This window comes from Parasteatoda tepidariorum, chromosome 1, assembly GCF_982258835.1.
Source record: "Parasteatoda tepidariorum strain Cologne lab strain chromosome 1, Ptep-v5.0, whole genome shotgun sequence".
Lineage (NCBI taxonomy): Eukaryota > Metazoa > Arthropoda > Arachnida > Araneae > Theridiidae > Parasteatoda > Parasteatoda tepidariorum.
The window spans coordinates 67,825,854-67,851,496 of record NC_141755.1 but is presented as its reverse complement, the minus strand read 5'-3'; the positions used below and the strand labels follow the sequence as shown (position 1 = coordinate 67,851,496).

The 25,643-nt window shown below is 26.7% G+C and overlaps 1 long non-coding RNA gene across 10 annotated transcripts in view; it reads left to right on the top strand.

Annotated features, from left to right (window-relative positions):
- Positions 1-24,643, top strand: part of LOC107456535 (uncharacterized) — a 101,057-nt gene extending 76,414 nt beyond the window's left edge. For 4 of the 10 annotated variants that reach the window (XR_015434596.1, XR_015434595.1, XR_015434600.1 and 1 more), the window contains one exon: positions 24,389-24,643. This is a non-coding gene — a long non-coding RNA (uncharacterized LOC107456535). The other 6 variants (XR_015434598.1, XR_015434597.1, XR_015434593.1 and 3 more) reach the window with 6 other exon arrangements.
- Positions 24,644-25,643: the final 1,000 nt, after the last annotated feature.

Here is a 25,643-nt window from a genome sequence, read left to right as displayed (position 1 = left end):
AACAAAAGTTAAAATGTTACTTTATAATTCTTTTGAATGCTAAAACAGTTAGAAAAGAAGATAATTTGTTCAAATATAAAACTATGTTTTCAAAACAATATATTTCTTATTTAGAAATATATTTCTAACAAAAAAAATATTGCCAAATGGTATTGCAGTTGATTTTCCGTCTGCAAAACAAAATTAAAACATGATGTTATGATGCTTATAAACGGTAAAACATTTTTTTGAATATCAAACAATGTTTGTAATAATTTTTTTTAAATTTTTAATTGGCTTGCTTATTTTGATATCTAAAATCTTTTAAAAATATTAGTAAAATTGTTTTTAATAACTTTTATTTTCTAAAACAAAATTTAAAACAGTAGGGGAGAGTGGGGGTCAATCGTAACAGGGTATGATTGTAACAGAGCAAACATTTCGAATGTCGGGTTCTAGATTTGATTCCTAGGTGGCGCACAAGGTGTATTTAATAAATCTACATGTACACCCCTTCTGGCAACCATTTTTATGTACTTTTGAAAGAATTACATCACAAAAGATTTTTTCACGCTACCTAAGTACTTTTTTTGGAATTAGAATATCATATTGTAACAAAGTAATTTTGTTTAAACAAATAAAAATTATTAACCGATTATGTAAGTGGGCACCTTAATTAACATTTCAAAAAAAATATTAGTTTTGTTAATTAACTAGCATTGTTTTTAACAAATGAAGCTGAAATGGCGTCTTGGGAACGATTGTAACAATAAGTAAAGGGACGATTGTAACAGCTGAAAATGAGTAATCTTATGTTTACAAACCATTGCTTAACTCTTTAAGAACCACCAATAGTTTCCTATATCATTTATATTATGTTGCATGTGAATTATTTTATTTGTCACCTTTCACAGCATAAATTAAAATTTTTAGCCCCTTAAAGTTAAAAGTTTAACCCTTTAGGTCTCTGCTCATTATTATTTTTACTCCTAAAATATCACTACTATTTTGATCAATAATAAAATATATCACAACTATGATAATATGTAAAATTAACTATGTTTTAGTTCAATTTATGAACTGTTACAATTGACCCCGTAAGTGGGGACAATTGTAACAAGTGCACGACTGTCGAACATTTTTAATAACAAAATAATAACATTTAAAATAAGTTATTTATTTTTTTCTAGTACAGGATAGTCTACTTTACTCGTCTGTCAATTAATACTAATAATATATTGGATTTTTTGCTAGTTAAAAATAGTTAAGTAAAAATGTTACAATTGACCCTACTCTCCCCTACTTTTAATATGATGTTTTAAATTGATAAAACAATCAAAAATAAAAATTATTTGATGGAGAATCACGTGATATTTTAGAAGGAAAAGTTTATGAAATTTGCTAAATCAAAAAATCCTTATAAGCAATTTTAGTGAATGCCATTACCATGAGACATTATCTATAATGCCACAAATCGGCAATTTGTGGCTAAGTCAATGTACAAAAATCGTCGGTATATTTAAAAAATGTACTAAACAATCAATTAACATGATGAAACAGCAATCATTTTATTATATTAGCCAACAGATTTTGCTAATACGTTTAAAATGTATTACCTGTTTTGTGCACACTATGAGAGAATTCAAATATTGAGTAATCAACAAACGGGGGGGAAGGGGTTGCTATTTGCTTCTTTTTACTGAAGAGGCTGGAGAAGGAGCGTGAACAATGCTTACGCTAGACTTTAAAACGCTCTTATTTTCAAAAGTTTCTTAAGGAAGAAAATAAAAAGTTTTGTAAAAAAAAAAAAAAAAAAAAAAAAAAAAGCACACACATGGAAAAATTTAAAATGTGGAATAAATGCTGAATTACGGAAAAGAAAAAAATTGGAGAAAAAAAATTCTTCTCAGAATTTTATAGGTCAACATTTTTTAGCACGAAAAAAAGTTAGAAATTTTATAAAATTAATTAAAACGTAAACTTTGTTTAATGCAAAATAACATCTATTTATAAAAAATTAATCATAAAACTCAAGGGAAAAAATCTGGTAAAATTACCATACTGTATAGTAATGATATCTTTTAGTTTAAAAAAGGAGAAACTTAATTCAGGTTATTAAACCAAAAATACATGGTATTTAAACAATTCATTTGGTAGTTTTTCCGGTCATTCTGTATCGGTTTACCTAAAAAAATTTTAAAGTTATAATTCCTTATACTTCACACATACCAATTATAATTTTTTATACCATTATTAAAAAATATTAAACTGAAAAATAAATTTAACGAAATAAATAGTTTTTATAGCATGCTCTAAGATATCACGATAAAATTATCAAATATTTTCGCATTTACCATATTTTATCACACATTCTAAAACAATATTTTATTGTTAATTTTATCAAAATTAATACCAAAGGACTTCGGTAAAAATTACTGAATTTTCTAATTTTTCCATAAAACTAGAAACTCGGTAAATTTGTAGTTTTGACCATGCTTTTTTTTCCTCAGTTTAAATTACTACAGTCAAAGTTAAAGCATAACCCAGGGAAGAGAGGTGCTGCAATTTACTTACGTAAACATGGGGGGGGGGGGGATGTAACTTGTTTATTTTGCTGACAAAAAGGAAGAGGTGTCTGCTTAATATTCTAAGTAAAATTTGAAAGGAATTTGAATTATTTAGTAATTTATTAGACAATGAAACAACGAAATCCGCTGAGTCTTACATGACTTCTTTTTCCTTTTGCTTTCAGAACTGGACATTGAACTTCTATCTATGCGTATTCTAAAGATCAATCTAATCCTCTTTTCCAATGCCATTTGCGGTTAAATTTGAATTGCTAATCGCTACATTTACACGTCTATTCATTCTCTTTTCTTTTACAAAGTATAGAATGCATAAGAACCACAAATACAAATAATAATAAAGGTGCCATGTCGACTGTTTTTAAATAGCTTGGATTTTACAGAGGTCACGATCAAATCCCTGTATATTACAAAGTTAAATATCTCCAATCTTGCAATATTTCATCAGAGGCTTGTTTTTGTTTTTTCTCATATTAAATTTTTTTTTGCGGATTCTTTATACATTATACTGTTAAAATTTTCCTTCTAAAATTACGGTAATATAACTGGCAACTGTCTGTCCTTCCGATTAACCATAAAGTTTACGGAAAAGAAATTTTTTTTCCTTCATGGTATTATAACCATTTACAAAAATATCGTTATAAAACCATAAATACAAAAATATACGGTTTTTTAACCATTTACAACTAGCATTTTTTAAAAACGTAATAATTTTTTAACTAGACATAGAAACTCAGCTTTTCGTAAGTTAATGGTCATTGGAGAGTGCTGGACACTGGGAATTCTTCACGTGTTGAACGGAATGGAGAAAATATTATAATGTCAACACTGGGACTCGATCCAGTTCTGATGGTCATGAGATTGACAGATAAGCCCGCTCGGCTATGATGTGTACGCAGTAGCGAAGAACTAAGTAGCTTCATTAGGTGGTTCTAGTTGGTGCCATAAAATTCTGGTTGTTTAACCGTAGTAGGTGAAAGCAGTTAATAAGCAGTTTATCTTAAACTTAGCAGTTTGATTACCAGTTTATTTATGGTTATTTGACTGTATTGATTAAATATGGTGAAATAGCCATGCAATCAATTGTTATTTAACCATTTTTTCCGAGAAATTTCTAACAGTGTATTATTATGCGTTATTATAATTATACATGATGTAATATTATCTTTAAGAAAATATCGTAATAGGGCCGTGGTAGCCTAGTGATTAGAGAATCAGACAGCAATTCGGAGGGGCCAGGGTTCGATCTTCGACTCTGCCAAAACCTACCAAATCAATGAAATCGTAAAATCAATGAAAACAAAAGTTCTGTGTTTGGTCGCTGAACATGTCAACAGGTACTGAGAGAAACTTTTCTTCATCTATCTATGTTTAAATTGAGGTAGTGGCTGCCATCTATCCTTGGGATTCTGAACTAAGACGTACTTCCACCCATGCAATGTTATCTTGTCAAACGAAAGATGTACCCTTCAGACTTAATTCGCAAAAAGCCAATGGATGGCAAGCTTGGCTTGTCAAAGTATCATTAAAAATAGAATACATATCGTATTATTATTTCAATAGAACATTATATTTTTTGACTAAATAGTAATTGGGAAAGAGATAGAACACTTTTCTGCTTTTCATTGATTTCTCAAATCTTAGCTCAAAACTGACATAAAACATACTTCACATGAAACCTTTTAAGTTCAATCTATAACTTGTTACAACATATAACACTTCTTTACAATACAATATCTCTTTTACATTATTTCATGACAATGATTTCGGTTAATAAGAAAAAAACAATTAAGGAAACAATGTGAAAAAAGAAACTAAGTTTCATCTGATGGAAGAGAAAAATATTCGAAAAAATAATTACGTTTTATAAGTACCGACACTCAGGTTGACTGTACTTTTTACTGTAAAACCCATTTTTACCGGAATATGTCACAGAGCTAAAAATGCTATATACCATAATTTTTACGGTAATAATTACCGTAAAATCACTGAATCTCTCCAAATATGTAAACATTTCTATAAAAATTTCGGTATAATATTTAGCTGTAAAATTGATTTTATTTTTAGGCACCCAAAATGTCGATACCACAATTTGATCCGGAATTTTTTACAGCGGTGTACATAGTAAAGATGTTCCTCGTTAGCCCGATGTAAGGAACTGTCAGCAAATGATGCCACGCATGGAGGAAACGATGTGGACAACACGAAGTGTGGCATCACATATTTTGATCAAAATCTTAATTTTCCTATTGAAATAAATAAATATATTATTCAGTATTATTATTATGTGCACAAATGTCATCTAAGCACATAGTCAATGTTTAAAAGAAGAAGAAAAATTGTAATCTGATTTAAGATATTGAGTTTTATTTCTGAACAGCAAATGTATATTTATCTAATACAAAGTGACATGTGACAAGGAGCTGGGGAATATTGGGAAGTGAAATATATTGTGACACAAAGAGACGACCAAAAATATAGAAGAAAAAGTGTAACATCATTAATAAATGGCCTCTCCTAAAGGGACCTTTAATCTATGCTTTGTCTGCTGAGGATAGTTTATATGAGAATTGGGGCAATATAAATAAATAAGAAGTAATTAATTCAAATACACTGTAAAAAGTTCAGGATCAAACCACGATCAAAAGCACAGGCAGTCAGGGTACCGGTGCTTTTTATCGTAGAATCCATTTTAACCATAAAAATTTTACGGAATAAAAAAATCTAATATACCGACATTTTTTCAGTAATATTTAATGTAAAATCACTGTATCATTCTAATTAAACAAATGTTACTGTAAAAAGGACGATATACAATTTTACTGTAAAATGCATTTTACGGATGTTGCACTCAGGCTGCCATCACTTTTTACCGTAATTTGATCCTGAATTTTTTACAGTGCATGAGATGTAGAATTTTCTACACTCTAAAAAGTTCTGGAGTAAATTACGGTAAAAAGCACCGGTATACTTTCAACCTTAAAATCAATTTTTACCATAAAATTTTACGAAACAAAAAAGTCTGATATACCGTCATTTTCTCGATAATATGTATACTAGTAAAATCCTTGAATCATTGTAATTAAATAAATATTACTGTAAAAATGACTGTATAAAATTGTATGGTAAAAATGGAGTTACAGATGCTGCACCCACGTTGAAGAATATTAAAAATCTTCTTTCATCTTCATTTGCTCCAGTCTATGTTAGCATAATGGGTTTTAGGCATATTCACGTGTTACCGACATTTGATAGATTGACTGTGACTTGATAGGTGATTGATATCACATTTAACCGTTAATTGATCCGGAATTTTTGTCACTGTAGGAGTAGCCTAAATAGTTCAAATGTAAAAAAAAATTAATAAATTCCGGAAAAAAATTTATATCCAGGATTTATTTTTTTTAAATATAAAATTAAAAAATAAAACATCAATGATAAAACACTTCTAAAATCAATATTCTAAATCTATAAATAATAAAGTAAACAAAAACATTGCGCCTTGTTAGCGGAAAAGTGCTGTTTTACTCAGAAAAAAAAAAGATTTAAAAATTTCTTTTATTTATTATTAGACTTTCTTCTTCCCTATTCAATCTATCAAGTGTAGGCGATAAGTGAATGTGCCCAGAACCCATTATGTGAACATAGACTGGAGGAAATGAAGATGAAAGAAGATTTTTAACATTCTTCGACGTTTAGATATCAAGATTAAGATGATTCATGTGATGAAAGATTCTTTATTTTTGAGGTAGATCTGGGCTTTAAGGTCACTTATTTCAGACATCACATGCCACACCGACGGCATTAGTCACTTGTAATTAGTCCTGATTGATACATTTTAAAGAAATTTAGCAACTTTGACTGATTAGTGTTAAAAGCAATTACAAATCCGAATGTTAAAAAAAAGTTTAAATTATTAACAAAAACAAAAATACAACACAATAACAAGCAATTCAAACTAAAGAAAACTTGAGAAATAATTGAGAAATTCTTAATAGAAATATTAATTAATAAACTAATATTCAACTTTAGGAGGAAAAAACTGAGAAAAAAGAATTAAGGCTGAAACTATCAAAATATGGTAAATTTTACTGTGTTACTCTATGGATGGGAACACCAAAAAGTTCGGTAATTTCAACGGAAGAGCTTTGGTAATGGTTTTGGTAAAAACTAACAATAAAATTTGGTTTTCTAATACGAGATGAGATTTGGTATATATGGTAAAATTTTTAGTGATACCATAGATAACATGAAAATCAATGCGTAAAAACCAATTATTCGGTTAAATTTCTTTTTCAATTTCGAATTTTCTACTAAATGTGTGGAACTATCGTTTTGAAAATTAGAATTTCCGGTAAACCGTTGACATATGAACGGAAAAATTACCAAATAAATAGTTTAAATACCTTTTTTTAAATGTATTATTATTTTTTTAATTTACAAAAATTTATTCATTTCCTCATGATGCCTTAGAGCATGGTGTAAAAAACTTTAATTCGGTAAAATTACTTTTCAGATTTGAATTTTTGCTAAATGTGTGGTAATGAGAATAATAATGTTGAAAACCATATTTTCTAGGAAACCCTTACCGTATGAATGGAAAAATTACAAAAAGAATGGTTTGTATAACGTATATTCTGGTTTTATTTACAGAAATCTATTTTTTTTTTCTTTTACTAGAAATGTCGTTGCCATACGGTGTGATAATTTTGCCTGGAATTTTTTCTTCGTTAGTGATTTCCATGGTTGGGCTGCATGGTTTCCTAGGAACTCTGGTTGGCTTATAGAAAAAAAATAAGCAAATTGTATGTAACGAAAATAAATTGTTGGGAGATTCACAGTTTTACCTTATAAAAAATTTCAACTTAATAAAAGAAAACTCAATTCTATTAAAGGAAAATTCAACAATAATGACAAAAGCTAAAACAGCAATAAAAGATAGCTTAAAAAGTTACGACAAAATTAAAGTTAAGAAAAGTTTTCTTTTCCTTATCTCTTATGAATTCGTAGAAGAAAGTTTAATAATCGACTTTTATCCCTGACACTTTTATCTTTTCGAGAAAATTGAGTTGTTCATCATCACGTGAGTGATTTTAATCTAACCTTTCTTTCTTTCACTTAATTTAAAATTAAACTTTGTAGTGTTGCGCTTTTAGATTTATTTTTCTGTGTCCAACCCTTGTGATAACTTTATTTTTACCACTTGCTACGTTTTTCACTTCATTTGACGCATTAAATTTATAGAAAACTTTCCCCTCTTTCCTGATCAATTACTATTAAAATCTATTTTGCTAAACTTGGCGCTTAAGACATCTTCTGTAAAACAATGATAATAATAGCAATAATAATAATAAAAATAACAATAATAATGATAATAATAATTAGATACTTTTAACGTTCTTAATTTTTAACACTCAACTAAATAGCTTCCTTATGATTTTTAATGACTATATTTCATTGTATCAATCATTAATCTTTTTTAACCAAAATTTAATAGAGAAAAAAGAAAAAATTTAAGAAAATTAATAAGTTTACTATTAACTTACTTTTGTTTTCATTTTGTTTCCATTTTTAATTCGTTTCCTATTTTTATGGATTTGAATAGTAATAATAATTTAGCGTTGGGTAAAAAATATGCTAAATATTTTAATTATTCTAGATGTTGTACCCGGTACAAAGTGCCTAATTCTGAGTGGACCTTCGGATCAACATCCTGCTACTCTGAAAGCAAGAGATTTTTTGAATTGCAACCAATACCCGAATTTTCTCCGTCTTATATTGTATGTGGTGATAAAGATGTACATCTTGCCCTAACATTTACAAAAAACATAATTCATATTAATGATAGCTCCAAATCTGTTTGTAAAATTAAAAATGTTATTTATATGTTAACCTGTGGTTTTTGTAACGCTAAATATGTTGGACGAACCAGTAACTCTCTAAATATTAGAATTAATCAACACCGTTCAGATATAAAGAGTATTAAAATTAACAATAAACTAGACTTATCATTTTAGAGAACATAATTTTAACAGTATCAAAAGTTATAGTAGAAGATATGGATTTAAGACTACAAAAAGAAAATTACTACATGCTTTTATGTGAAACAATTTTGCCGTATGGGCTAAACGATACCTCCCAACATACACTGATTAACTTTAATAACTCCTCAACTTACTTACTTTTTCATATTAAAGATAAGCGTACAAATCGAGGTAAACTGGAATCAGGAAGTATTAAAAACTTTCTGAATAGTGACAAATTAAATGTAAATTTTATTTCAAATAAGAAAAAAGATTTTAATAAACATTATAATATTAAACGAATGAAAGATTTTGTTCTCTCCCTTGAGAATAATGACGTATATAAGCTTCAAGATCTTATTATTAACTTTTGTTTTATTAATTTACACTTCAAAATTCTTTGTATCGATCTTGTAAAAGCTAAAACGAGTAAAACTCTCCCAAATAAAAATAAAAATTTAAATAATTTATTTCATCATTAACCTTCTAAACCCTATTTCAGATAAGATCAAATTTTATAATAATCAAAATTTTTAAAATTTGTTTCCATTAAAAGATTTTAACATAAATAAAAGCTTTAAATATAATAAATGTCTTGGAGCTGTAATTTAATTATACCATATTAGCAAGCATTTAAGGAAAATTAATATATCCGTTTAGGAATGTCGCTTTTAAAAAGAGAAATATTTTAATTTTGTTGATAAACATCATAAACATATTATTACTGGTAATTTAAATACTGTAGAAAACTAAGAACTTAGGAATTTAATGATAAAAGGTACAAAATTTAGACTCATTTACCCTATATGAATTAATAAAATTCTAGAATACTTTCCTAATGATCTCAGTAGTTTTTGTTTAAAGAAATCAATCTCTTTACTTTTAGGTATGTAAAGAGAACTGAAATGTGATGTTTATTATTACTTTAAAAACTTTGTTTTCAATAATAAGGAGCATTTGAATAAAAGTAACAATTCCACAAATTTTTCTAAAATTGTTCGATCAATTAAGCAACTCCAAAGAAAGTTTGTAATTACCCTCATAGACAAAGCTAAGAATAATTATGCAGTCTTCTGTAAAAAATTCTATGTTGAACTTTAAATATAACGGTAATAAAATAGTAAAACTTTTAATCTTAGTAATTTAAATAATAACATTATTACTAAAAGAATTTTATAATAAACCATCACTTTCGATTACTGATAGCTAGAAGGTCACGTATCACGTGGTAAACATTAGCAAGAAAGATGCTCATAGCTTTATTCGAAAATTTTAAAAGAAAATTTTATTTCAGGATCAAATACTCAAATTAACTTCATTAACGTGCTTAAACTTTCTTTTTTTTTGTCACGAATTATTCTTAAATTATCAATGTCAATTTTTATACCACATTGTTAAGATTTTAAATTAAATTATTAGAATAAAAAATATTATTTGAATAGTCAGGTAATGCGCTCCTTACAAATAGCTGCTCAACTAATTTGCAGTTTGATGCTTGAATTGTGATGTGTGATACATAAATATTATAAAAACGAAATCAGATATTTGATTTATAAATCATAGAAACACAAATAACGATCCATCGTAAAAAAAGGTATCCCTGATTATTCAATTTATATGAATCCGCATAGCATTAGAACGTTCGAAAAACAAACGTTTGCAACATTATTTAATAGTGACTTTCGTAAATAATATTGTTGTTGTTGTTGTTACTCTAGAAGCACAATTTTCTAAAGTTTACTGCACACATTAGAAAAATTGGTCCTACGTTCATAATGATATCGGTTTTAGTTGAATGTAATATCTTGTACTCTAATTTCAACATGTAAAGTTCGAAATGTATGTTGCATGGTGTATTTTCAAATCTTTACAGCGTATGTAAAACCAGGTAAATAACATGATTCAAAATAGCATCATTCTGGTTGCAGCAACTTTAACAATACTTCGATTATATATTTTATTTTGATGTATGAAATAATACATATCTACTTTTGTTAATTACACTTAACCAGATAGAATTTTAATTCTGAAATTACAGTAAAATAACAGACACCCGGTGGTTGAGTGGTAGCGCTTTGCGCTCCCATGCCACAGATCCAGGGTTCGATCCTCGGGCCGGGCAAGGTTGACTCAGCCTTCAGTGGGTCGATAAATGAGTACCAAGCATGCTTGAGAACTAAACACTGGGGGTTCCGCGTTCATCTGACCAATTGACCGGAACATCTGCTCCTGCACTCCAGAGCCCAAGGTCAAGAAAACTGAGATGGACACAGTAGGCCTTGGCCCTCTATGGGCTGTTGTGCCATTGAATTTAGTTTAGTAGTACTCTGTCCATCCAATTAACCGTAAAGTTTGCGGTATAAAACTTTTTTTTACATAGATTTTGAAACCATTTACATTTCGCATTGTTAAAAAAAAACATGAATACAAAGCTATACGGATTTTTAACCATTTGCAATTAGCATGGTTCCAATACCATAAAAAAGAAATTTAACTGTACATTGGAGCTAGGCGTTTTGCTAGGTATTAGGCTTCGGAATAGGTTGCTATTGAGTTACGTTTTATCAAATGAGAAGTGGAATGTGGTTTCATTAATGTATCACCTAACGTAACAGAAGGGAAATATTATACTCTTCGTCGTTAAGCTGCTTTATGGTGCTGCCATCTATGCGTGAATGAAAATATCTCGTTTCAATAGTCCAGGGTCACAAATTGAGTAGTGCAGGAAATTGGAAACTCTTCGTTTGTCGAAGGGAATTGATTAAATATTAAAGTGTCAATGCTGGTACTTGAACCACAGTTCTGTCGTCATGAGATTAACTAACTAGCCTTCTCACAATAAGTTCCCATCTGCAAGATATTGTGTGACCAAAGAATATAGAGGGGTATGTTATACTTTGAAGTGACTGCATTAGGTGGGCCTAGTTTCTGCGACAAAATTCTGAATGTTTAATCGCATTACGTGAAAGCAGTTAATAAACGATTTTTCTCACAATTAATAATTTGAATATCAAGTTATTTATGGATATTTGAATATGGTAAAATAACAATTAAATTGTTATTTAACCATTTTTTCCAAGAAATTTCTAGTTAAATCCACTTCTACTTGATAAAATCCACTTGATTTTCAAGCTATTTCAATTGTCTAATATCTCATTACAACCTTGAGAAAAAATTATAGACCGAACTACCAAAATATGTTTGTACCGGGAATGAAGAGTATAAATTTACTCAATGAAGTTAAAATTGAGCAATTTGGTAAACTTTACTGTATTTCTGACGCTAAGGGAACGCCAAAAAGTTCGGTAATTTTTAACGTTGCGATTTGAGAACGCAATGGTATCGGTTAAATTTACAATAAAATATAGTTTTAAAATCTATGATAAGATTTGGCAAATTTGTAAATTTTTTTATGATACCTTAGAGTAGTGTTCCCCAACCCCCGGTTTGCGGACCAGTACCGGTCCGTGAATCAAATGGTACAGGACCGCCCATTTCATTGAAACTAAATTTAAATTCCTAGGTTTATACCCTAAATTAAAAACATCAGTGTTCCATTAAAATTTTATTTATTTAAAAGAAAGGGGCCCCCGAAGGTAGTGACATAAATTTTTTAATGTTTGTAATGTATCATTGTTTCCGATTACCCCCAGATGGAACCGTCTCATTGCAAGAAACAAGCTCAGGGTTCTCATTGATTTAATGCTCTAGTAAGCTAAAATGTTAAATCCCTATATCTTTATTTTTTTGGTGTACCTATATTTTATTTTGAAGGTATATTTAAATACAATTGAATTAAAATTAATAAATCAAAATAGTCTACACCTTCCCCCCCCCAACGGGTAGCGGTAAAATTATCAAACGTTGACAGGTCCTCGGTGATAAAAAGGTTGGGGAACACTGTCTTAGAGCATGACATAAAAACCATTCATTCGGTTAAATTTACATTTCAGTTTTGTATTTCTTACTAAACGTGTCGTAATAAGAGCTACAATTTTGAAAGTCAGACTTTACAGTGCGCTGTTGTATTTTGAACGAAAAATTACCAATTGAATCTCTTAAATAAAGTTTGTTTTTGGTTTTAGTAACAAAAGTTGAAATTATTTTTTATACTAGAAACGTCATTATTATACAGTTCGGTAGTTTCACCAGAATTTATTTCTCTGTATAGTTTTGAATAATTCAAAATATCACGATTATACAGAATTCACGACACATTAGAAAATGAAAAAAACCGGATAAACTAAAATATATTGTTAAAAAAATGTAAAAAATAATAAAAATGTAAAAATTATTTTTTTTTAAAAAATTAAGTTTTTAAATATACGCCATTTCAAAAATTCTGTTTCTAAGGAGAAATGAAATTGCAAGGCTTTCTATCAGCTTTTCAAATGATTGTTACTTCACTTTTTTCGAAGAAGACATCAATAAAATCAATTTTTGTCTTACTAAGAAAAACTGAAAAATAAAATTTAAAGAAGTAAACGATAAATTCCCAGAACGTTTACAAGAAGCCTCTATTACGCTGGCGTAAGCTAAAAATATGAATCTTATTTTTCGACAGTAGCTCAACCTGCTTGCGAAATACTGTAGACTTCGTTTTTCTTTTGAAAAGGAAAAAGTGTGATATGCGTTGATAATTTTTATCGAATATGTTATTGTAGTTAACACTCACGGAACAATTGAGTAATATTTCTCATTAAGATGTTACGGTTCGGTAGTTGAGATTTATTTAAAATTCCTCTGCATTCACAAACACTGGAATCGATACAAAATTACTTTATACACTAACAAAAAAAAAGTATGGTCGAAACTACCAGAATAAGGTAAATTTACCGTGTTTCTGGCTCTATGCGAGCACCAAAAAGCTCGGTGATTTTATTAGAAATGCTTTGGTAATGGTTTTAGTAAAATTTACACTAAAGTATGGTTTTATAAAATGTGATAAAATTTAATAAGTGTTGTAGAACCGATTTTATCATACCTTAGAGCAAGGCATAAAAACCTTTTAAATTTATTTTTCAGTTTTGTATTTTTTATTAAATGTGATTTGACTTAAAACAAATATACAAAAAAATGGAGTCAAAGAAGACAAAAAAGCGTTCACAATTACTTCAATAATGAATAAATAAATAGATTTTATCGAAAATTGTAATGATTAAGAAAAAACAATTTTCGAAATAAGTATTTTAACTATGCTTTGAATTATTTCTAATGATTATAATAGCTATTAATGTACCGAAATTTGTTCACATGAATAAGTCTTGTATTTTTACATCATTATTTATTAAGTAACCCTTCTGACGCTCTAATTATAAGTAAAAAATTTTTTTGGTATTACTTTGTTTAGAAACAAACTTAAAAAATCTGTTTGAGTAGCGAAATTATATTTGTATTAGAATGTAAAATCCAAAAAAAAAAAATAATCAGTCTGAAAATATTTCATTCATATTCATAAATGTACCAGTAATTGATTTTGTAAATTACGGAAATTTCGATGATGAATAACTGTTTCTCTTAGATCTAAATATTTGCAAATATGTGCAAATTTGAAAAATTATTGTTTGGAAGTGAGCAGCGTTTTGAAGACTTTACTTTCAACTTAGAAAAAGTCATCGGCATGTCATGCTGTATTTGAAAACCATAGCTTATAAGAATGCTAAATGTAATTTTTTTCATGTATTTCAACCTAAATTAATACAAAATAATGTAAAAAAAGAAAAAGAAGATTTTTTTTTTAAATTTTGCGTCAAAGGGTAAAGTAATCCTAGATTTAAATATAATAAAATTTAATTTATGCTCTTTATCATAAAATCATGTAAGGTACTTCAGCTGCTGTTTCTAAAAATGGTTTTAGCTTTAACTCTAAAATATATTATTAATCATAAATTACAAATAATTAATAATTATCAGTAAACTTCACAACAAAAAAAATTCAAAATGTGTGTATGCATATCTAAAATTCATTCGTTATTTTAACCTTCATGACTTAAGAAACTGGTATTATAAATTTTAGTTGATAAAATTAACATTAAACTTAAAATTACATTTGTTTATTCGTTTAGAATCGGCTTTCATTTTGCAAAAATTGTAGCGTAGCAAAACTTTCAACGCATAAACTACTTTAATAGGATTTACTTTTAAATATTAAAACCTAAGAATTACTGAACTTAATAAAAAACTCAATATGAATTGTTGAGAACTGTCAATGGATAATCTGCGTTTCAGTAATTCATATTAAACTATGAGTTACTGATTGATATATATATATATATATATATATATATATATATATATATATATATATATATATATTATTAATCAGTATCTAAACATGGACAAAACTATCGTAATTGATTCTAATTGTCGTCACAACAAACAAATATATTTTCGGGATTTCGGGAAAAACTTAGAAATTGTTACGTCCCAAGAGTTAAATATGTTTTATGATTACTGCGATGCCACAAAACTGATGAATGGTTCTGAATGTTGTCTGCATTAACTTTTTTTGCTACTTTTTCTTAAAAAAAAAAAGTTTGAATCTTGACATTATTGACCCAAAGCAAAAATTTTTGGATAAATTTCCAGCTTGACTAAATTATAATGAACTATTATAGAGTATGAAACTACCAAACATTTTCGAGTAACTAAAGCAATAAGAAATGGCATTTTAATTTAAAATTAAAGTGCGCAGTAAGTTAAGTTGTAAATAATCAAATATTTACGTTGGAGTAAACAAAAATTTTAAAATTTGATACTTTATCTTCATTTAAATCTTTGTAGCATGAAGATTGTAAAGATATATACTTATCTGCTAGCTCTAAGTTTATAATACAGTCTTATATCGAATTTTATTCAAAGTAATATTTATTTCTTTATTTTCAGGAAGCTATTGGTTTTCAGATTACGACATATACATCGTAATCTGGACAACGTATACATAATATGTGTCGTTCGTTCATACAAAGTAGAAAAAGTTTCAGATAAAGAATCAAAATATACAAACAAACTTTTTAAAAATAAAATTTTTTACGAAGTTCTAATTATTATGAGATAAAATTTTGAATTTTTAACTCTATTTAAAACTTATTATTATTAACAAAACTAAAATTAAAATCTCCATTGGGTTCCACGAAAAAAATATTTTTGCTAATTGATTGAATTTAAGCTTCATTAATTTTAATACAATTATTAGATATTTTTGTTAAATTATTTAAATTAAATTTAAAATTAAAAAAGGAAAGAAAACATACGAAGCTGAAAGCATGTATTCTTAATATTGCGAAATTCTGATGAAATTTGACAATAGTCTACTTGATAACTTGCAATTTTTATATCATTTACTGAAAACTTTATCAGCATAAGACAAAAACAGAGTCAATGAAACTAGCAGTTTGAATTTTAAACAGTATTAAACATAAGAGCAAAATTGTACTTGTACCTATTTCATAATTATCTGGATAAGTGAAGTGTTTCGTATTTTTTTTCGCTGAATTTTGAAAAGCCCTCGCTGATAAAATTAAATGTTTAGAAACTATAGAGGTTTCATGAATGAAAGGTACACTTTTTTTTATTTACACCTATTTAGTCCCCTGACATTTCTATCTTTACAATTAAGACATTGCATCTTATGTTTTTTTATACTTAATTTAGTAAGATAAAATTAAAAAATACAAAAAAGATTATTAATTTAGAAGTTTTTAAGGTTTTTATTTATAATAAGAGCAATTTTTTACTTACAATCATATATCGTCCTGATATTGCTTTCTAAACAAATAGGGTACTGCTTTATTACGCGTATTTTCATGCTGAATCAAAGGAATTGAAAAATAAAAGTGGACAGTTAATAATTTATAAATTACAAGATTCATACAGATTTTTTGTAAAAATTTGTAATTTTTGATTTATACCTATTTACGCATCTGACTTTTCTGTCTAGACAAGTGAGGTATTGTTGAAAATGTATTTTTTCACGATGAGTCGAACGACTGCATAACTAACTCGATGAAGCTAACAGTGAAAGAATTTTTAAAAAAGGTTATATGTATTCAAAGGTTAAGCTAAGTTTAAAACGAATTTCTTCATTAATAGGTTTTAAAAATTATAGTTCTATACAAAAATCAAAGCTTTTAAACCCTGATAACACTAAAATTTTAAAATTTTGGAAGAAATAGGAGACTTTAACCCTTTGTAACTCGACAACTCTGATTTAAGAAATATTTACGTGGATGTTAGAATACATCATATTAAGCGTGTAAAAAATAATGAAAAAATTAAGACCTTAAAATTAAAAATTTATAGATAAAAATCATTTGTTGAACATCTCCAATATCGTGAAAAATAGCACAAAAATTGCAATATATTTAAAACTTCATGTGAAAAATTTTGAAATTGTTGTTTCTATGGTAACAAGGTCTCACACCACATTTTTCAATCCCTCCTTAGCCAAATATACAATCAAGGGGATAGTTGTAAAAAAATTGTATATCCTGCAATTATGTCGTGGAACAATTCTTGCTAAACGCATTATAATATTGGCAGCTGCACCAAGACTTGGTCCCCCCGAGTTTGCAATATTTTCTTTACCTGAATTTAGTTTGATTTTATAGGTAAATTCACCTCATTATAGGATTTAATTTTCATGCATGTTGCAGATATGTAACGCGGTGATACAAAGGGTTAAGTAAACATAAACTGAAACTTTTAAAATGATTTCCAGCTTTGCTTTTATTATTTTTGTCTTTAGCTTCTCTCATTGACACGGAAACTGACGTATTACCACTAATGCAATTTTTATTGCAAATAGATTATTTCTATTAAAAAAATTTACTTAAATCTATGTTCAACAAATTTATGCGCTTTAAATCTTTGTTCAACAATATCACAATTTATCATTTTTGTTTCAGAACCCGGCATCTTAAATCTATTAGCAGCAAAATGGTGCCTCAAATCTACTTAACACAATATTCTCATGATTTTAGAAACTATATTAATAGTCAGGAATGAAAATCTATGAACATAATTAGAAATATTCTCCGCTTAGGGAAAACTGATTATATTGAATAAAAAAGCAAAAAATGAAGAAGTTTTTTGAAATTTTGGCTTTGGAGTGGCCCTTTTTTTAATTTTTTTTTAAAAATTCTTTTTTTACTTTATTTGTCAAAAAAAGTTTTTTTTTTTCGATTTATACATTCATAAAAATTTAGGCATTAAAAATTTACTACAATGAGAAAGTCTATTAGAAAATTACAACAGAATTTTTTTTAACGTACATTTTCTATGATGAGGAAGTGTTTTAAATGTTTATAGATTTTAATGTGTTTATACATATAAAAGTAAACGCTTTAAAGTGCCTAACAGCCTTGTTGGGTGTATTACATAGAAAACACCTGCTCGTCTTTGCAGGAAAAAAATGTTTCACGAGCACAATTTACTTACTTGTGTCTTTTCCTAACTCCTTTTTTCTGAAATAAAAACAGACAAGTGTTTGATGATTTTCATATGACTGTAATACTATATCTATAAGTACTTATTTCACATGCCTTACAGTTCTATTTTATTTTTAATTTATACATAGAAAGTATATAGAACAGTATATAGAAAGGACCGGTCTTATTTTAGAAAAACATTTCTTAGAATCTAAAACGACTTGAACAATATTATGCGATTCAAAATAATGCCTTAAGACATTTTCACATATTTTACATAAATTTAAAAGTAAAATATTAAAATATTAGTTTTAAAAATTTATTTTTCCATCCCTTACTTGCGTAATAGAGACATGGGTGATGCTTTTCAAAAGTATACACATTTGGAAAAACAAATAAAATGTTTTAGTTTTGTATGCAAGCTCTGTATTTAGGGACAACTTGTGTTATAGGATGTTCCTAAAAAGATTCATTAGGAGCCGTAAATTAATAGTTAAACTAGGAGAAACAAAAAAAATATCAAAATTTGACGAATCATATTTTAGTAAGATGGGATTAAGAACTTCAAATCCTGTTTGATCAAACGAGAAAAAATTTAAGTGTCGATTAATAGGAACACTTTCAATTTTCCTCCTGCAGTCAAAGAACCCAGCTTTGGCTAAAAATGAAGCAGTATTTGTTATTCCCTGCGTTATTAAAACTGTGTATCTGAATTTGGTGTTGAAAATCTCTAAAAATGTGCTGTTTCAAGTTAATACCGAATCTAGCCTTCATATACACTTTAAAAGGTGAAGTTAAATCTAAACACCATTTAGTGATAAAACTTAAACCAGGTCAGATGTATTTATTGCATTCATAGTTGGCAGCAGGTCGGGTATTGTTATCGTTTTTAAATGTTCCGTTATTTTTGGAAAATAAAGGTAATTATTTTTATTTGTGATAGAAATCGATGACAGAGGAAACCAGCTACACATAATGCGTGAGTTTACTTAATTATCAACATTATTTCTGAAGGTATGAACTTTTTTAATTTATAAAGGCAGATTCGAAGCCTAACTAGGCTTAGTTATTGATCCTACTACCCACGGGAGAGTAAGGTCGATTATTTGCCAATTAATTTAAATCTCCTGGTGGGATAGATTAGTGAAACAATCCAGGTAAATTGTTTTTAGTTGTATGATAAAGATGTATCATGTATCATTTTCTTAAGATTTACATAAATCTGACTGACAATTGTATTAAACATAATTTTATAATATTCAACTTCCACTCATTTCAGTTTTCTTAAGCCTAAATCGAGAAGATTAAATATTAATATTCTCTCTGTACTGTATGCATGTGTTTAATTGACAAACTGATTTTATTTTAAGAAATATTGTATATATTCTAATCTTTATATATATATTCTTGTATACATATATTCTAATCTTAAATAATCTTCTTTATATTATGTTGAAAAAATAACTTTACTTGCTTTTATGTGTATCATATCTTACAGTAATTATAAGTTTTAGTTTTAATAAATAACAAAAATGGAGATTTCTAATTGACACCAAATAGTTTAAAAGAACATTCTTGGTCAGAAACTTTCCTTGGTTCTTGGTAGTGAACTACCACTTCTGTGCTAGTTCACATCCAAGTCCCCCATTTTGGCGTAAAGTTGTTTCCACCATTTTTGTTATTGAGATACACTAAAATGTTTTTCATTGCAATTGATGACATAGTTCAAGGCATGTAAATGTCATTATTGTACAGTTATACATAATAAAACTATTATTAGTATAAACAATTTAAGTTATTATAAACGTTGTTAGAAATACATTTATTACTAATAACTATTTTAAAATATCTATATAATCTTACATCTAATCTTATATATATATCATATATCTAATCTTATATATCCTTATATTATATAAAATATAATATAATCTTACGTCTCTGAATAATTCATGAATTGTTTCTTTAATTAGTCTTTGATTTTTATTCTTCAACCATATTATATAAACATAATTGACAATTTTTGTTTAAATTATCAATTTTGTTCAATGAAATATGAATTAAATTATCGATATGAAGTTTAGGCTCTAAATGTAATAAATTTTTTTTGTAACGATGTTATTTGAATGCTGAAAACTATTTTGAAATGTCGCTCGTAAATTTTGCGCTAGTAAATTCATCATTTGATTATTAATTATTGCTATTAATATTATTTAATATTATATATTATAAATAGTATATTTGTGTTTATTTATTAATTGTATTGTAGTATTTATGATATATAATATTATATATTATTAATATCATATATTATAAATAGAAAATTTTTAATTCTGTTATGCTTATCAAAACAATTTATCAAGTTATTATTAAAATTATAAATTTTTACTAAAAATAATAGTTATAATGTTTTTATCAAATATTTTTAAAATGTCACTCAAATGAATTGTAGTAAGCTACATATGAAATATCATTTGTAATTGTTACATATGAAATAATATTTCAATTATTACACTGGAAAACACTTTTTTTTCTGTTGCATGAAATTTTTGACGGATATTTACACAAATCTGCAATCAATTTTTCTCTACAAGCTACATTTTAAATGATAATTTTAGTCTATTTTTTTTCCTCAAAATGTGCAAGCTTAAAAACGTCATATATACCACGTGGTCACATAAGTATTTGAACAAACTTAATAAATCAGCATCTAAGGGAGTTAAGGCATGTCATTAGGATTAATATAGCATCGAAGCATCAAAGCATATTCAAGGGAATCGCCTCTAGCTGCGTAAAACGACGGCATGGGTACCTATGTACAGTTTAATTCTGATGATGTGTTAAAAATTAGTCGCTACATTTACAGGACTCACTGTTATACATAATGTTCTTAAACTTGTGCATTTCGACAAAAAATAGACTAAAAATGTCATTTAAAAAATTCAGCTTTTGATGCAAAACTAATTTTAAATTTGAAGTCTCCACACCCGAATTAGACAAAATCAAGTATTTGTATAAATGCAGCAAAAATTTTTTACCCAATGTTGTCTATTACTTAGTTTTCAATCTATGTGGCATGTATCATTGATAACAAATTTTCATTTTAAATATACATTTATTTCTAATTTAAAAATTTTAAAATATTATTGACACAGTAATTTTTGTTTTATAAAAATATAAAATAAAAATTACAATCACTGTGATGAAACCATTAATAATTTTGACAAATTTTAGTTGTTCAAAATTTACTAATTTGTACATAAGAATGAATGATATTTTTTAGTTATTGTTAAATACTTGAAGAAAATATTACAATTCATATTAAATATTATTTTTGTAAATAAATAATTAAATTTTAAAAATTTGAAGAGACATTTGGAAGTATTTCCTTTAATTTTTTTTTACTTTACGAAGTTAAATACTTGTTTATTTTTAATTATCATTTACCATTTTATTCACAATATCACTTAATATTACTTAATGTGACTTATTATATAATATTATTAATTGTTTAATCCAATTATAAATGCAAAATTTTATCTGAAAGTTTAAATTAATTTTTTTTTAAAAAAATAAGGAATTTAGTATTAAATACAACAATTCATGCAATAAATTATTTTTGTTATGAAGACGTAATTAAGTGATGATACCTAATTTGAAAAAATGTTTCGCAAACCGGATTGAAAAGTTAATTATTTATTCGCTTTTAATTATCATTTACCATTTTACAATAATTTGAAAAAAAGTGTCATAAACCTGATTGAAAAGTTAATTATTTGTTCATTTTTATTTATCATTTCACAATATCACTTAATACTACTTAATGTGATTTATTATTTGATATTATTAATTATTTATTTTAATTATAAATGCCACATTTTATTTGAAAATTCTAGTTAGTTTTTTTAAATTAGAATTAAATACAGCAATTTTTGTAATAACTAATTTCTGTTATAAAGACGTAATTAAGTGATGGCACCTAATTTGAAAAAAAAAGTGTCTTATCCGGCACAAGTATGATTAAAAAGTAAATTATTTGTTCATTTTTAATTATCATTTACCATTTTACAATATCACTTAATATTACTTAATGTAATTTATTATTTGATATTATTAATTATTTATTGTAATTATAAATGCTACATTTTATTAAAATATTCTGATTAGTTTTTTTTAAGAAAAAATTAATATTAAATACAAAAATTCATGTAATTAATAATTTTTGTTATAAAGATTTATTTAAGTGATGACACCTAATTTGAAAAAAAAGTGTCTTATCCGGCACAAGTATGATTAAAAAGTTAACAATTTGTTCATTTTAAATTTTCAGTTGCCATTTTACAATATCACTTATTATTACTTAATGTGATTTATCATTTGATATTATTAATTATATATTGTAATTATAAATGCTAAATTTTATTTAAAAAATTTTAATTAGTTTTTTTTAAAAAAAGAAAGAATTAGTATTAAATACAACAATTTATGTAATAAATAATTTTTGTTATAAAGACGTAATTAAGTGATGACACCTAATTTGAAAAAAAGTGCCTTATCCGGCACAAATATGATTAAAAAGTTAACAATTTGTTCATTTTAACTTTTCAGTTACCATTTTACAATATCACTTATTATTACTTAATGTGATTTATTATTTGATATTATTAATTATATATTGTAATTATAAATGCCAAATTCTATTTAAAAAATTCTAATTAGTTTTTTTTTAAAAGAAAGAATTAGTATTAAATACAACAATTTATGTAATAAATAATTTTTGTTATAAAGACGTAATTAAGTGATGACACCTAATTTGAAAAAAAGTGTCTTATCCGGCACAAATATGATTAAAAAGTTATCTCCGTTAATAAAGTAAAGACAATCTATTTTATCTTGTTTAAGAAAATGTCACAAAACTTTTTCTCATGTTTCTAGCGCAAAGATTTATTGCTGGAATATAGGTCGGGAGTGTTATGAAATACTATACCCATCCCAACTTATATCATTAGATTTATCAGTTATATCTTGCTACTGATAGGTCTACGAATTGAGCACAATCTCTCTTTTCACTATTAATTTGCCTTGATCGTCTTGCCTATAAAATAGAATTCAGACACTATCGTTTCATATACGGTATGGTTTCAGGATAAAATCGTCAACTCTGGAATATTGTTTTGAGAATAAATTTATTTGCCTTGGGAGATAATATTTTATCACGATTTTGATTTGATGACGATTTTTTTTAATTTTAATTTATTGCTATAGATTTAAGAACTCTGAATAAATAACTTTTATTGGTTACTTTTAAAATTTATTTATTTCTAAAATTTTTAGATTTTGTTAATTATTTATTAGTTTATTTACTTTTTAAGAAATTTAATAAATTTGCAACTAAATTATCAAGTGGTTTTTCCATTTTTAGTTCATTTCCATGTGTGAAATTTTAGTGATTTGCCCTAAGGGGGGGGGGCCAGTACAATTTTTAAAAAAATGAAACGAAAAAAAAAACATTGCCTTTTTGATAGTTTATCCTTTTAAGATTATTGCAATAAAATATTGAATTAGTTTTCGTAAAAATGTAAAAGTTACAGAAACATCTTACATCTGGTATTGATACATTAAAGTTAGTTGAAAAATTTTATACATTTAAATAGATTATTAACTCAACTTAACTTACTCAAAACTGCGTCTCTCTTACATACTGTATCTCTAACTTGTACTATCTGCAACAGATTTACAACAAAGTTTGAGAAAATGTTCTCAATGAATATAGTTTTTGATTTTTTAAATGGAATGACAAGTTTTGAGCAATCCAAGAAAATGCAACATATTTTGTTATTTTTTGATTTTCTTTCAAGACACTGCCCTTTTGTAAGCAGAAAAAAAAATTATATATATATATATATATATATTTTCTGCTTACAAAAGGGCAGTGTCTTGAAAGAAAATCAAAAAATAACAAAATATGTTGCATTTTCTTGGATTGCTCATATATATATATATATATATATATATATATATATATGTATATATATATATATATATATATATATATATATATATATATATATATATATATATATATATATATATATATATATATATATATATATATATATATATATATATATATATATATATATATATATATATATATATATATATGGATGACAAGATATCAGATTAAAAAGGCAAATGCGCGAGATTTCTTCTTTTCTTTTTTTCAAAATATCTATTATAGATTAAAAATTTTAGTTCAAAATACTTTTCAAAAAAAAATATAAATTCTCCTACTTATACGAGTATTTTTTCTTACTTTCATACACTTAAGCAAATGTGATATGATAGTTTATCCAACTCCTTTTTTTTTCAGTTTGAGGGAGAAAAAAACCTCGCACAGTTGATGAAGTACACCAGCAAAAGGTTATCAAAAAATTTAACGTTTACTCTAATAAATATAAAGATATCTTCTTTATGATGTCTCGCTTTCACTTCGCAGAATGATGGCGAATGATGGTCCCTGTGTTCTATTGGATGTTACATTACTTTCAATAACATAATAAAAATTTGCATAATACAAGATAAATTATGAAATGTGTCATAATAAATATGGTGTTAAAAACTTTGCTTTCTGTCGTTTTCATTTGTTGTTCGAATTTGGATTAAATTACTGAAATATTCTAAGGCACCACTGTACATAATGAAGTAATTATTTCATTAACACTGTAAAATAATGTCATCAATGCAAAGACATGTTTTTAATTAACATAAGATATTAACATGCGTAATATGTACAGAATATATATATATATATATATATATATATATATATATATATATATATATATATATATATATATATATATATATATATATATATATATATATATATATATATATATATATGTATAATTATCATATATGTATGTCTATATATTAGAGTACTAAAAGGATTAACACAGCAGGAGAAAACCACCAAAAACCTTAAGCACGAAAGACATACTAAATCACATATTAAGTATCACCTTATGAAAAGCATTGTAAGAAATAGCAACCTAACTATCAAAACGTAAAAATATTAAAAAGAAATGTGAATACCCTGACATGTATGGCAGTTTCGTCAGAGGGGAGGGGGGCATTACCGTGCAGTCAGTGCGGGAGCAGGTACAGCAGTTGATGGTTAATTATCGTAAACAATCACACTAAAAAAAGAACAAAAAAAAAATCAGCAGCAAGTCAGACGAAGACCATAATCTAGAAAATCGAAGTGGAAGTGCATAAAATCACCAGATGGGAAACGGAATTTTTCGGAATTTAGAAAGTTGTAAACTCGATTGCCAAACAAGAATGTGGGTTAGAGTATGTGTAAAAAAGTGAAGAAAAAATAATAAAAAAATAAACTCTATAAACTTTAATTTTAATAAATTAACCTAAATAAAGTGATTGAAAATATAGGCATCTGCTTACAGACTTCTGCTTATGTTCAAAATAATCCAACCAAACCTTCAATACTTACGTTGCCCTTCTGTAGTTTAAAGCTACGCATTACTCAGCCTCTGAAGGCATTCTCCTACTGAAGCAGGTACCGGTCTATAAATCCAATCTGAATACAATTTTCCAAGAGTAGC